Consider the following 14,349-nt stretch of genomic DNA (forward strand, 5'->3'; position numbering starts at 1 on the left):
CGATTGGTAATGTACATCCTTTCCACACGAAATGCCGTTTCAAGTAAGTGCATAGGTAAACACGTTGGATGTTTTCCGTGACAGCAAGTGTGGAGATGCCACATGTGACTGCAATACCTGAATTAAATGGATGATTACAACTGTACTGATCGCCGACTGTTCGCTGTGCAGTACCTGTTCTCGATATATCCTTATCGTTAATTCATGTCATCCTACGAGTGTGGTGTACGAAATGCTTCCCACCTATAATACAACTTCATATACACCTTGCACGATTCTTCTCCTCGTCTTTTACGTGGGCTGCTTCGCTGTCAACATGTTCAGCTGGCTGGTAAGCGGGCATTGCTCCGTGGAATTACGTCACGTGACTGTCAAGGACAAGCTTCTTAAAACACAAAGCAAGCAATGCCACACCGGTGTCGAGAGATTCGTCTGAGGGTACGAGAGGACACACAGCGAGTTCAGTTCGGGGCTCGCTGTCATTAGAGACGCCAGTGAGGACGAAGAGGTAAGGCGCGCAGCTTCTTAGTCGTTACAAATAGGAAAAAATTTTTTCAGTTATTTGGTTACGTGTTTCTCACCCAAGACGTGTAGAGCTTTGAATCCTTTTAAAACGTACCTTGCATGCTGTATCTTTGTTTAAATTTATTTGCAGCAAATTCTTCGGTTGTAGAATGTAGTTATCTACCAGAGGGGCAAAATGCTTAGCGCAGCCTTCAGATGTGTGATTACTTCGAACTGAAGCTGTGTGAGAAATACCGTATTTGAAATGCTAACACCTATGTTATCCTCTAACTAAAAATAGAAATTAAACAACGGGAAATACGTGAACAACAAGCCTTTCCCAAACTATGTCCTGTCTTAAAACTTTGCAGATGTTTTAGACTGTATGGATAGAATGAAAGACTGTTAGTCTAACTTCTCGACAGGATCGTTAAAGACGAAGTACAGTACTAGTCCATAAAAAGGATTATGATAAGTGATTAGTGTGGCGTTTTCAAAGGTTTATTCTAGCATTTACCAGAAATAATTTAAATTTGCACTGTATTTGATAGGCTATGTAGGGATATGACGTCCCCTGCTCCCGACTATGAGTATGGTGTCCTACTGACTTCAGAGGTGGAAATCTAAGCGGTGTCTTAATTTTCGTGTTTTTTTTCCCAACTGTTCTCTATACATAGATTCAGTCTGCGGTCCAACGCCCTTCATGAGACAGCGAACGATGTTAGGTAAAATCGCCATACGTTAGTGTCTATATCGTTTGTTGTTATTAGCCGAAATCGTATAAGGGGTGCGTTTCATGTAGCAATCTGACTCGTGAGGGGCCCGAAAGAGGTACGATCTTTCCACGGTGAAAACTGTTTCTGGAAATTTCGTGAAAAATATCGCGTCATTCTTCGAATGCCTGCCAGCTAAGACTTTCGGCGTTTCAGTTAAGTTCTCAGAACACTAAAACAAGCATGTGACCATTCTCATTGCCCTTCGTCTACGTTCAATGTTTACTGCTAACCCAGTCTGTCTCTCACACCAGAGACGCATTACACTATTGGCCGTAAAGGTGTTTAGGAAAAACTCCCGATTTCCATTTTCTACCGTCTTTTTCTGTACTCCACAAGCCACCTTAGGGGTACGGTGCTTCAGGCACCATTGTCACTGTCCCGTCCCAGACATGAATGGTGCACGGGAATTACAACCATTGGTAAGCCTCCATAAGATTTCAGCTGTGTCCGATTTGACCTTCATGGTCACTGCGCAAGATTAATTTTGAAAGAAGAGATATTGTTTGATTCTTTTAGGAGTTTTAGTTCTCGGAAATTTAACAATAAATCACAACCTGATGAATAATGCGTCTGTATAAAATTTCTCTATATTAAAGGCTATTTACCTGTCTTTTAACCACACTGAAGTATATGAAAGTCCTCCAGAATGAGATTTTCACTCTGCAGCGGAGTGTGCGCTGATATGAAACTTCCTGGCAGATTAAAACTGTGTGCCGGACCGAAACTCTAACTCGAGGCCTTTGCCTTTAGCGGGCAAGTGCTCTAGGAGACGAGATACAGGCATAAGTAAAGCTGCGAGGATGGGGCGTGAGTCTTGCTTGGGTATCTCAGACGGTGCCGGCACGATAGCTCAGCGTGTTCGGTCAGAGAGCTCTGGTTGGTCTCTGCAATAAAAAAACTGACTGAAAGGATCAACAACGAACTTCAACGGATGTCATGTGACGTCCGCTACGACAAAATACATAAGATGGTAGAGCACTTGCCCGCGATAGGCAAAGGTCCCGAGTTCGAGTTTCGGTCCGGCACACAGTTTCAATCTGCCAGGAAGTTTCATGAAAGCACTGTCAGCAAAGTTATGTTAATCTTATTAATAGTAAATGGCAGTTTCACAATCCCTTGATACACAGCAGCTGTTAGTTGTGTGTCTGTAGAGAAGATCCAACGGACAGCAGCGCGCTTCGTTACAGGATCATTTAGTAATTGCGAAAGCGTTACGGAGATGATAGATAAACTCCAGTGGAAGACTCTGCAGGAGAGACGCTCAGTAGCTCGGTACGGGCTTTTGTTGAAGTTTCGAGAACATACCTTCACCGAAGAGTCAAGCAGTATATTGCTCCCTCCTACGTATATCTCGCGAAGAGACCATGAGGATAAAATCAGAGAGATTAGAGCCCACACAGAAGCATACCGACAGTCCTTCTTTCCACGTACAATACGAGACTGGAATAGAAGGGAGAACCGATAGAGGTACTCAGGGTACCCTCCGCCACACACCGTCAGGTGGCTTGCGGAGTACGGATGTAGATGTAGATGTAGCTCTACATATCATAACGTGCTCTGCGCTCTTACTCTCAACAGATTTTCAGTTCGATAATATATCCTAGGCTTTATCACGAAATAGACTAAGAAGGCAAGAAAAAGATCAGAGTGAACTGCAGTAGACAAACGGACAATTTGGAAACGGGTTAGCTTCATATAAAAGTAGGTAACTCTGACACACATAGACAGAAATTCCCTTCGAACGGCATCGAGGAAGAATAGCAGATCCTGAAAGAAACAAAATCTAGAACTAGGCATACCGGTATTTCATTGTTCGTGAAAGAAATTAAGGGATTCGATCAATCCTATGGCTTGCTGCAGATGGCAAATAGACTAAAAACCGGTGCCCAAGTGGAACAATTAATTAGCACTGAAACATTAGTCGGAAACCATGTCAAATGGTCACACGCAGGATTATCGCTACGAGGTGCTGGGCAGACCGTGTCTATTATTTTAGGTTTCGTCAATCAGTAACCTACGTAAGTTTTAATTCAAAAGTTTTGCTATTGTTGTAATGGCTGCGATAGTTTCGGCCAGTGAAGTGAACATTCGCCGCCAGTTACTCGCCTTTGGGCGACACTATGCTTTTAGCTTTAGTACAATTCTATTATTAAACATTCTTTTAACTGAAATCATCTGTAAATTGTCAGCGTGCAAACATATTTAAACACAAATTATCAGTTATTAGATTGGCTTGTTCTTAATCACTGCGATGTATCGTGCAAATGACACATGGGACACGTGACTTATTAAATGAAACTAAAATATTCGTGACTTTCAGGCAATCGCGTGCATGATCTTGGCCTCGAACATAGAACTGGGTGTAGTGTTGCCCCAAGGTGAGTAGCTAAATGCTGGCGCCGAATGTGTACTTACTGACGGGAACTACTGCAGTCATTACACCAGCAACAATAATACGGCTAATGGACTGAAACTGTACAGAGCTTCTCCCGAGGCCAAAATCGTGCACACGCATGTCTACAGGTCAGGAATATTTTCTTACTTTTTAATAAGCTACATGCCCTTATTGCACTATACATCGTTGTGATGGGGAAGGAGTCAGTTTACTTACTGGTAATTTCTGTTTAAATATGGTTGCATACTGACCATTTGTAGATGAGTCACGTAACAGAAAAGAAAGTTTAGCTTAATAACAGAATTTCAAACAAGCTAGGTCTTCAAATATTCTTCTGTGAAATAGGAGTTGCGCACAGGAGGAATTATTTTAACTTACTATCAGTTTAGCTTTGCTGTTTGTCAGGCTTTTAATATCGTAGGATAAATCATCAAAGATTTTGGTAGCACTATTATTCGCCCGTTTCTGAGCCGAAGTTAGTTTTCATAAAACGTAATATAAATTTTTGTGTTGCAGTTCAGCACTTTTTCCTTCGGAAATCTACTAGTTCATTTACAATAAATCTCACGGGAGAAAATATTTACTTTGATGTTCTAACTGAAATACCTAAATCCTTAAATAGTTCTCTATTAGACGATCTATAGTGAACACCACAAGCACGCTTTTGTGCACCAAAATTCTTATTTCTAAAGCAAAGTTTGTACCAAAACACCGTATCACATAGCATTACGGAATGACAATGTGCAAAGCATGTTAAACTGTTTTTTTTTCCTCCAACATTTGCAATGACAGCAAGTGTAAAGTTGCTGAACTGACTGCTTACGACGTTGTAGCATTGTACGATTTACCTCCTCCCAGTGTATTTGTTGACTGGACATTCTACAGATGAACTCTTCGTGTCCAACAGGCACAATATTTCGCTTAGCAACCCTGTCGCCATCTCAGTCAGCACTTCTTTTCTCCAATTTTCTCATAACTGTGCTGTACTGTTGCGATCGTCACTTGGGCCTGCTTATCACAACACACACAACTTTACTCCATATGTAACCTATGGACTATACCTTCTTTTAGTCAAGTTGTGCAACAAAATACTTTTCTTTCTGCCCATTTAATCTTCAGCATTCTTCTGAAGTACCATATTTCAAAAGCTTATATTTTCTTATCTATGCCACTGAGAATCCATATTTAATTTACATGATAGTATAAACTCAAGACACTTTCTGAAAAGACTTCGGAACACTTCCATTTTATTTCAATGGTATTTCCCCCCCCCCCCCCCTTTTTTTCAGAAACACTTTTCTTGCTCTTGCCAGTCTGGCTATAATATCCTCTTTATACCTGTCATCGTCAGTTTCTTTTATGCACAAATAGCGAATCTCGTCTTTTGCTTTTAGCGTGTCACTATGTGGTAAGGACTCGCTTCAAGTTGGGGGGAAAAAAGGTAATCATCTCATTTGTGTAGCATCTAACTTACTCAAAGTATGTTGTTATAAAATACAATTGGCTTTCGCTTTCGGGTGCAAAGAGGAATATTTTTGAGGTTGACCCACACGCGAACATGGCCGCCTACTACATATAGTTCGAGGAACATGAATCTTTTAAATTCACTCCGCAGCATTGAAATGGTTTGCATTTTGATATATTGATAATTACAGTGTACATTAATCTTACTGGAAATTGCAGCCTTTTAAAGCTGATGAGTATGTTACTTGAACTGAGTAGAATTCATGGCATGAACGCTCACTTGCCTTTTAATTTTAAGGTTAATATTTCCGCTTTTATGATGTTTAGAAGCTCTCTTTCAAGATGACATACCGGGAACATTGAGCAAATTTAAGATGTGTTGGCAAGTTTATGCATCCGTTTTGGTTCGTAATAATGGTGGTAGTGGTGGTTAGTGTTTTAACGTCCCGTCGACAACGAGGTCATTAGAGACGGAGCGCAAGCTCGGGTTAGGGAAGGATTGGGAAGGAAATCGGCCGTGCCCTTTCAAAGGAACCATCCCGGCATAACGATTTAGGGAAATCACGGAAAACCTAAATCAGGATGGCCGGAGACGGGATTGAACTGTCGTCCTCCCGAATGCGAGTCCAGTGTGCTAACCACTGCGTCGTAATAATGTTAATGGATGTAAATATTTTTTTCTTGTTGTGGTATCGTATTCCGTGTTCTCTAAAATGCTTGTTGAACTGTCATGTCTTCTCATAAGATGTTGGCAACGAAACGTCAGGAGGAAGAATTTCTACTGTTCGATCACGGCCTCGTAGCCCGGAAGTTTTAATTAACGTCATATTCTGTTGCTAAAATTTTTCGCACACATAACTCTATTTACGTAGTCTCTCTCTACATCTACGTCTGTGGCTGGAATGTTCACTGAAAACTGCTTCCTTTCACGATCTAGTGGCGAATGACCTGTGGGAGGAACGATTTTAGTAAGCACCCCTGTGAGCTTGAATTTCTCTAATTTTACCTTCAGTTTGTTTTCTTGAGATTTAGCCTACCTAAGAGGAAGCAATATATTTGTTGACTATTCTAAGTTCTTACCCTCTCGGAATGTTAACAGTGAACCACACAGAGAGACAGAACGACACTCTTGTAGCGTATGCGAATGGAATTAGCTGACTGTCAGGGATGCTTTCGCTCTTGGTAAACGCACCTGCAACGAAACGCGCTACTCTTCTTTGGATTTTCTGTTCTTTCGTCATCAGTTCTCTCTGAAACGGATCTCAAAACGACGAACAAATTTTAAGTATCTATCGAACGGGGTTTTTGTAAGTTATCTCCGTCGTGGGTAGACTACACTTAACGAGAATTCTTCTAATGAATCTGTCTAGCGTCTGCCTTACCTGTGATTCGTTTAATGTCGTTGCACGCATATTCATAGGTATTTTATGGATGTGGCTGCTTCCAGTGATTGTTCTGCAGTCGTGCAATCTTACAATAATGGATCTTTCTTCCAGTTTAAGCGCAATACGTTATATTTGTTTCATGTTAAAGCTCAACTACCAATCCCTGCATCAGGCGTAGCTTCTCTCCAAATTTCCCTGCATATCGTTACAATTTTCTAGCGCTGTGACTTCTCCGGGCACACCACCACCACCACCACCACCACCACCACCACCAAGTCATTATCACCACCAGGATCCCCACAATCTGCAGAAACATCGTGGAATATCTCAAGCTAACTAGGCCCATTAGGTTGTATGATTTGTGAAAGGTAATTCTCCTATAACATTTCCTTGAGGTACACTTGAAGTTACTATTACGTCTGAAGATAGGTCTCCGTTAGGTGACATGCTGTTCTGTTCATTGGGAATTCAACCCAATCACACAGTTGGGTTTGATTTTCCGTATGCTCATATATTAGAAGGTGGCAGTGCAGAATCTGTATCGAACGCCGTCTGGAAGCTTCATCTACATCAACTTCGAAAGGCACTTCATGGTACATGACAGAGGTGCACTGATACCCCTTACCCTGTCCCAATCGCGAATGGGACTTAGGAATGATGATTGTCGGTAAGCTTCTGTATTGGCTATAATTTCTCGTCGTGGCCATTGCGTGATATGTACGTGGGAGGACGTAATGTATGATCAGATTTACCGGATTCCCGTGACGAAACGCGCTGCTCTTCATTGGATCCTCTGTCAATCCTACTAGGTGAGGATCACATGCTGACGAACAATACTAAAGAATCGGTCGAACAAACGCCCTGTAAGACACTTACATCGTGGATGACCTAAGTTTCCTTAAGACTCTTCCTGTGAATCTGCTCTCGATATTTTACGGTAGATACTGTTTACAACAATTTCCATCAACAGTGTAGTTGTACAGTAGTGACTTTCTTTTCCTATGTGTACGCAGTGTTACATATATTTACGTTCTGTGTCAATTGGCAGAGCCTGCACCATTCACCAATCCTCTGCAGGTTATTCTGCAAATCGATATTGTCTTCTAGCGCTGCTACTGTGCTATAGACAACCGTATTATCTCTGAACAATCTAATATATCTTCCGACGCTCTCTACTAGATTACTTATATACATTTTAAACAGTAACGATCATACATTTCCTTGGGGTATTCCGGAAATTACCTTTACAACTGTTGATTTCGTTAACGGCGACGTATTGAGTTCTATCAGCAACGAGGTCTTGAATCCACTCGCAAATCTGGTCCGATATTCGATAAGCTCATTTGCTTCACTAAACGGCAGTGCGGGACAGTGTCAAATGCCTTCCTGAAGTCAAGGTGCACGGATGCCTGAGCGCAGTTTTCTACAGCGCTGTGCGTCTCATGGAAGAGCAGAGCGAGCTGTGTTTGCGGAATCCATGTTCATTTTTTTAGAGACGACTTTCTTCCTCTAAAAACGTACTAATTTTAGAGCGTAAAATATGTTCCATATTTCTACAACAGATCGATATCAACAATATCGGTCTAATCGTGTCCTGTGGTCCTTCTTGAAAAGGGGAATGACCTGCACGTTTTTCCAGTCGCTAGGTACCCTTCGTTGCTCCAGCTGTCTACGATAACCTGCTGCTAGAAGGGGAGTAAGCTCTTTCGCTTAACCCTTGTAGAATCCGACAGGTATCTCATCTGGTCCTGATACTTTTCCGCTACTAAGCTGTTACAGTTAGTTCTCTGTTCTGCAATAGATTACCTCAATATCTGCCGTTTCCATGTTCGTAGAACTTGGGAATCGGTATGATTCGCTGAGAGATTATTTTCAGTCTACTGAAATGTCATTATAAGCGACCATAAAACGTGTTCCAAAATTCTAACACGTACTGACAGCGACGTAGGTCTACAGTTCGAAGATATTTCTCGACATCCTGCACTTTTTTCCACTATCTGGAACGCTTTGCTCCTATATCGATTTACGGTACACTACTGCTAGAAGAGTGGAAAGTTCATTCGCGTACTCAATGTAGAATCGTATGGGTGTCTCAATAGATCCAGTGGCCTTTCCTCTATGAAGTGATTCCAGTTGAATCAATGTCCTTTGGACACTTGTTTCGTTATGTCATTTTGACGTTCGTGCAACGATTTAAGAGAGGAACAGCAGTAATATCTTCCTTAGTGAAACAAGTTTACAAACGGGACTTTCGTACTTCTGCCTTTTGTTGTCCGTTTGGGTGCCATTATGAACAGAGACGGACAGATAGCTTTGATCCGTTAACTGATATAACATAAAGAGCAAAACTTCTTAGGGTTTTTGTCAGATCGCAGACAGAATTTTACTTTCTAATTAGTTGAACACGTTATGCATTGTCTCCTTACGCGTATTTTGGCTTCGTTTGGTTTTTGCCTATGAAGCTTTAGCCACGCTTAAATCTGTAGTGAAAATAGCTTTGCCTTCGGAACAGCTTTCCAACCCGGCTCTCGAACGACGTTGCGTTTTCACAATCCCTCACTAAACTTGGCAGGTACCTGTCTAAGGCGTATTGTACAATACTCGTGAACTTGTCCATTTCCGCTCAACATTTTCCCCTGAAGACGAATGTTTCATGCTGACCGCACAGGTAATCTGAAATATATTTCTTGTTTCAATTGTTGTTGTTGTTGTTGTTGTTGTTGCTGTTGTCTTCAGTCCTGAGACTGGTTTGATGCAGCTCTCCATGCTACTCTATCCTGTGCAAGCCTCTTCATCTCCCAGTACCTTCTGCAACCTACATCCTTCTGTATCTGCTTAGTGTATTCATCTCTTGGTCTCCCTCTACGTTTTTTACCCTCCACGTTGCCGTCAAATACTAAATTGGTGATCCCTTGATGCCTCAAAACATGTCCTACTAACCGATCCCTTCTTCTAGTCAAGTTGTGCCACAAACTTCTCCCCAATCCTATTCAATACCTCCTCATTAGTTACTTGATCTATCCACCTTATCTTCAGCATTCTTCTGTAGCACCACATTTCGAAAGCTTCTATTCTCTTTTTGTCCAAACTAGTTATCGTCCATGTTTCACTTCCATACATGTCTACACTCCAAACCAATACTTTCAGAAACGACTTCCTGATACATAAATCTATATTCGATGTTAACAAATTTCTCTTCTTCAGAAACGCTTTCCTTGCCATTGCCAGTCTACATTTTATATCCTCTCTACTTCGACCATCATCAGTTATTTTACTTCCTAAATAGCAAAACTCCTTTACTACTTTGTCTCATTTCCTAGTCTAATTCCCTCAGCATCATCCGATTTAATTTGACTACATTCCATTATCCTCGTTTTGCTTTTGTTGATGTTCATCTTATGTCCTCCTTGTTTCAATTACTAACAAGAAACATCTACCTACCTTTCTTTACATGCCTATTTAAGCTCTATTCAACGATGGTGTAAAGGCCTTATGATCACTGATTGGGTGCGTGACAGAGTCGAAAAGTTCGTGCCTGTCTGTGTGCAAGAGATCCAAGATGTTAGCTTTACGAAGTGGGTCTGTGATTAACAGCTCAAAGTAATTTTCAGAAAAGGCACTTGGAACACACACGGTTCCTTGTCCCTACTGCACAACCTATTCACTTGAGTTTCCCGTCCACATTAGTGGGTTCAAGGCGCAACCTACTCAAAGTTTTCCTCTAAAATGGTATGCTCCTACGGGTCCCAAGGCAGGGGGCGGGGCTGGTGGTTCCATGAAAACATCAGATACACCTGTTTGATCAACTTTAATAGTAATCTTCACTCAAATTATTTCACATTCGGAATCCGGACAAACCTCACTTGATAACCTCGTATTATTTTTACAGGGTGACCGTTATTGAATCAAATGAAATAAAATCGTCATAAATACTGAACAGTTTGCGTTCGGACGTTCAGATGCACGGCTGACCGCGGAGCATGATGGCAATTAGTATGCGCAGGCGCCTTGTTGTTGCCGGCCATTCGCACGTGAAAATGTTATGGCTCACTGTGCCTGGGCGTATAGCTCTTGTGACGTCATATTATGCGAGCAATAAGAGCCCAACTTCGACTCAAAGGCAGTTAGCGACAAGGTTCAAGCTGAAGACACTAGTCTTGTGTACTAACAACCAAGAATTTGATTCACAAGTTTGAGAGAATGGGTAGTGTTCGTGATGACATTTTTGGTAGTGTCGGTCGTCCAAAAAGGGCGGAAACGCCTGAAAACAACGATAAAACACACGGTGTGTTTAAAACTAGCCCCAGAGAACTGAGCAGACGGGCTGCACAATAAGTGGGAAGCAGCTGGGAGACACGATGACCAATTGTTGTTGTTGAAGACCTGCACCTCTTCTCATACAAAATGCAAACCTATTAGCCTATAAGCCCCAGGGCCATGGAACAGCGGTTGTGTTTCGCCAACACTATTGTCCCCAGAATTGACGAACAGGGCTTTGATATGAATCTGTTTCGTTACGCATTTGAGCGACTGAGAATCCCCATTTCGCGATCGACGAGTCTCTTCGTCCTCAACAGGTGACTGTGTGGTGTGCACTGCCCAGTCACAGAATAATCGGTGCGATATTCCTTGATGGCAAGGTGACTACTGAATGGTACATGAAGGTTTTTGAAGATTATTTCATCCCAGTTATCCAAAGTGATCCTGAGTTCGACAGAATGTTGTTCATGCAAGACGCAGCTCGACCTCATCGAAACACGAGAGTATGTGATGTCCTGGAGGAGCACTTTGGGGACGGCATTCTGGCTTTGGGGTACCCAGAAGCCAGTAGCATGGACATCGATTGGCCGCCATATTCTCTGTATCTGAACATAAGTGACTCCTTTTAGTGGACTATGTTAAGGACAAGGTGTACAGCAAAAGCCACAAAACCATTGCTGAGCTGAAAACAGTCATTCAGGAGGTCATCGACAGCATCGATGTTCCGACACTTCGGCGGGTCATGCAGAATTTCGCTAATCGTCTGCACCACATCATCGCCAATGATGGCAGACATACAGAACATGTCACAACCTAAATCTGAATATCTGTAGTGACGTTTTTATGTTGTATAAAGTGTGTGGACGCCGTAGTTTGTAACTAATTTAGGTTTCTTTTTTATAGTTCAATAATTGTCACCCTGTATATATGGCTTACTTTAATTCTGGTTACTTTACGGATGAGATAATGGGCTAAATATTTGATGCTGAGCATCTAAACGAGAGAAATCTTAGAAAAGGTCAGACACTGGATCAGTATAGTCTGGGAATTTGCGCTCCGTTTTAAGAAAAGCTAGTTTCCCATGCATGTCAATACTTAAACGACGTCATGTATCCTAAACTATGCATCGTACAATGATATAATTTTCCAGGTACATTCAGTGGTGTAGAAGGATGCTGTCTGCAAAATATGTTGCGAATAGGGTGTGTAGTGAAGACCTAACAAATTAAACATAATACTTGATGTGGCAGTTTTACTGCTGGGTGCGTGTGTTAATTGGAAAATGTTTTTTCAAGGTTTGAAATTATATGTGTAGTTTATTGTTGTAAATGATTATGGGCTCTCATTCTCAAATAATAAATGAAAATAGGCCGTATATTTCTGGGCGGTGAATTACGCTGGCTCAAGACATCTACAGTTTGTCATCCTTATCCTGTTGCTTAAACCTTTGACGTAAGATTATATCTCTTAATGGGCAGGTTATGAGAGAATTTTAATTTTTAATTCTGCCCGTAATTTTTTGAAATACTGAAAACAAAATTTTTCTTTCTCCTTCAAGCCGTTAAGCAGTTTGTAAATAGAATTGTGCACCATGAATCTCGTTACCCGATTAGAAATTCAAATAAGCACACCTTCGCCACCCGCATTAAATGTATTTTTGGGATATACATTCCAATCGGAATGCATAATTTCATTGCTGTCAATATATGATTGCAGCTAGCTCTCTGGCCCTACTATGTGGGCATCATTACCTCTCAAAAGAGTGTCAAGCTCTGGGACCCTTTCATGGGTGTTGCCCCAGGTGTAAGATATTAAAATTTTCCATCTCCGCTCTGCCATGACGAATGCAGATTTGTTTTTGCGAATTTTGACAATCCTATTGTCTAAATATTTAACGAAACATATTCACTGAACTGCGAATTCCTTTAGCATCAGTTGTATTGCGTACAGCTGTACTACCTATCACTGACATATGAAAACTTGTGCCAGACCGGGACTCGAAATCGAATTTCCCGCTTATCGTAAGCAAATTAGACTATGACGTAATGATGTAGACAGTGTGACACATAATCGGCCCAAGGAGCGTGCTCGGATAGCCGAATGGCAAGGCGACCGCTCGCGATAAGCGGGAAATCTGGTTTCGAGTCCTGGTCCGGCACAAATTTTCATGTCACTGATTGGTAGTACAGCTGTACCCAATACAGCTGATGATAAAGGAATCCTCAATTCAGCGAAAATATTTCGAAAAACCAAATGGTTTCAATTAATGGCTCTGCTACTCATCCCTATCTGAAATCAGAACGTATTTCACCGGTCGTGTGACTGATTTCTCTATCCTAAAAATCCCACATGTATACAGCACACGTACTGCGCTCCCTTAATGTAGTTGTTGCTGTTGTTGGCGGTGGTAGTCTCCAGTCCTGAGACTGATTTGATGCAGCTCTCCATGCTATTCTATCTTGTGCAAGCTTCATCCCCCAGTACTTACTGCAACCTACATACTTCTGAATCTGCTTAATGTATTCATATCTTGGTCTCCCTCTACGATTTTTACCCTCCACGCTGCCCTCCAATGCTAAATTTGTGATCCCTTGATGCCTCAGAACATGTCCTACCAACCGGTCCCTTCTTCTTGTCAAGTTGTGCCACAAACTCTTCTCCCCAATCCTATTCAATACCTCCTCGTTAGTTATGTGATCTACCCATCTAATCTTCAACATTCTTCTGTAGCACCGCATTTCGAAAGCTTTTATTATCTTCTTGTCCAAAATATTTATCGTCCAAGTTTCACTTCCATATGTGGCTACACTCCATACAAATACTTTCAGAAACGACTACCTGATACTTAAATCTATACTCCATGTTAACAAATTTCTCTTCTTCACAAACGCTTTCCTTGCCATTGCCAGTCTACATTTTATATCCTTTCTACTTCGACCATTATCAGTTATTTTGCTTCCCAAATAGCAAAACAACTTTACTACTTTAAGCGTCTCATTTCTTAATCTAATTCCCTCAGCATCACCCGATGTAATTTGACTATATTCCTTGATCCTCGTTTTGCTTTTGTTGATGGTCATCTTATATCCTCCTTTCAAGACACTGTCCATTCCGTTCAGCTGCTCTTCCAAGGCCTTTGCTGTCTCTGATAGAATTACAATGTCATTGGCGAACCTCAAAGTTTTTATTTCTTCTCCATGGATTTTAATACCTACTCCAAATTTTTCTTTTGTTTCCTTTACTGCTTGCTCAATATACAGATTGAATAACATCGGGGAGAGGCTACAACCCTGCCTCACTCCCTTCCCCCCCCCCCTGCGGGTTCGGGGGTACGAATAGGCCCGCGGTATTCCTGCCTGTCGTAAGAGGCGACTAAAAGGAGTCTTCAAAGTTTCGGCCTTATGTGATGGTCCCCACTTGGGTTTGACCTGCCATTTTCAAAATTTCCGTTGTTAGTGCGTGCCATTTGGGGAAGGACGCCTTACGTGGTGTTTTCCTATTGGTCCATCGTGCACCTCCATATTGCATGCTATCTATTGTCGTGTGGAGGGATTTACACCCCATG

At 41.7% G+C, this 14,349-nt stretch overlaps 1 protein-coding gene across 1 annotated transcript in view; it reads left to right on the top strand.

Annotated features, from left to right (window-relative positions):
* The first annotated feature begins 390 nt into the window (after positions 1-390).
* The window catches only part of LOC126336722 (glutathione S-transferase 1-1-like), an 89,478-nt gene continuing 75,519 nt past the window's right edge, over positions 391-14,349 (top strand). Inside the window, exon 1 of the mRNA XM_050000705.1 lies at positions 391-508. The gene's annotated coding sequence lies outside the window, so the exon portion shown is untranslated. The remainder of the gene's footprint in view (positions 509-14,349) is intronic.

This window comes from Schistocerca gregaria, chromosome 2 (genome assembly GCF_023897955.1).
Source record: "Schistocerca gregaria isolate iqSchGreg1 chromosome 2, iqSchGreg1.2, whole genome shotgun sequence".
NCBI classification, from domain to species: Eukaryota; Metazoa; Arthropoda; class Insecta; order Orthoptera; family Acrididae; genus Schistocerca; species Schistocerca gregaria.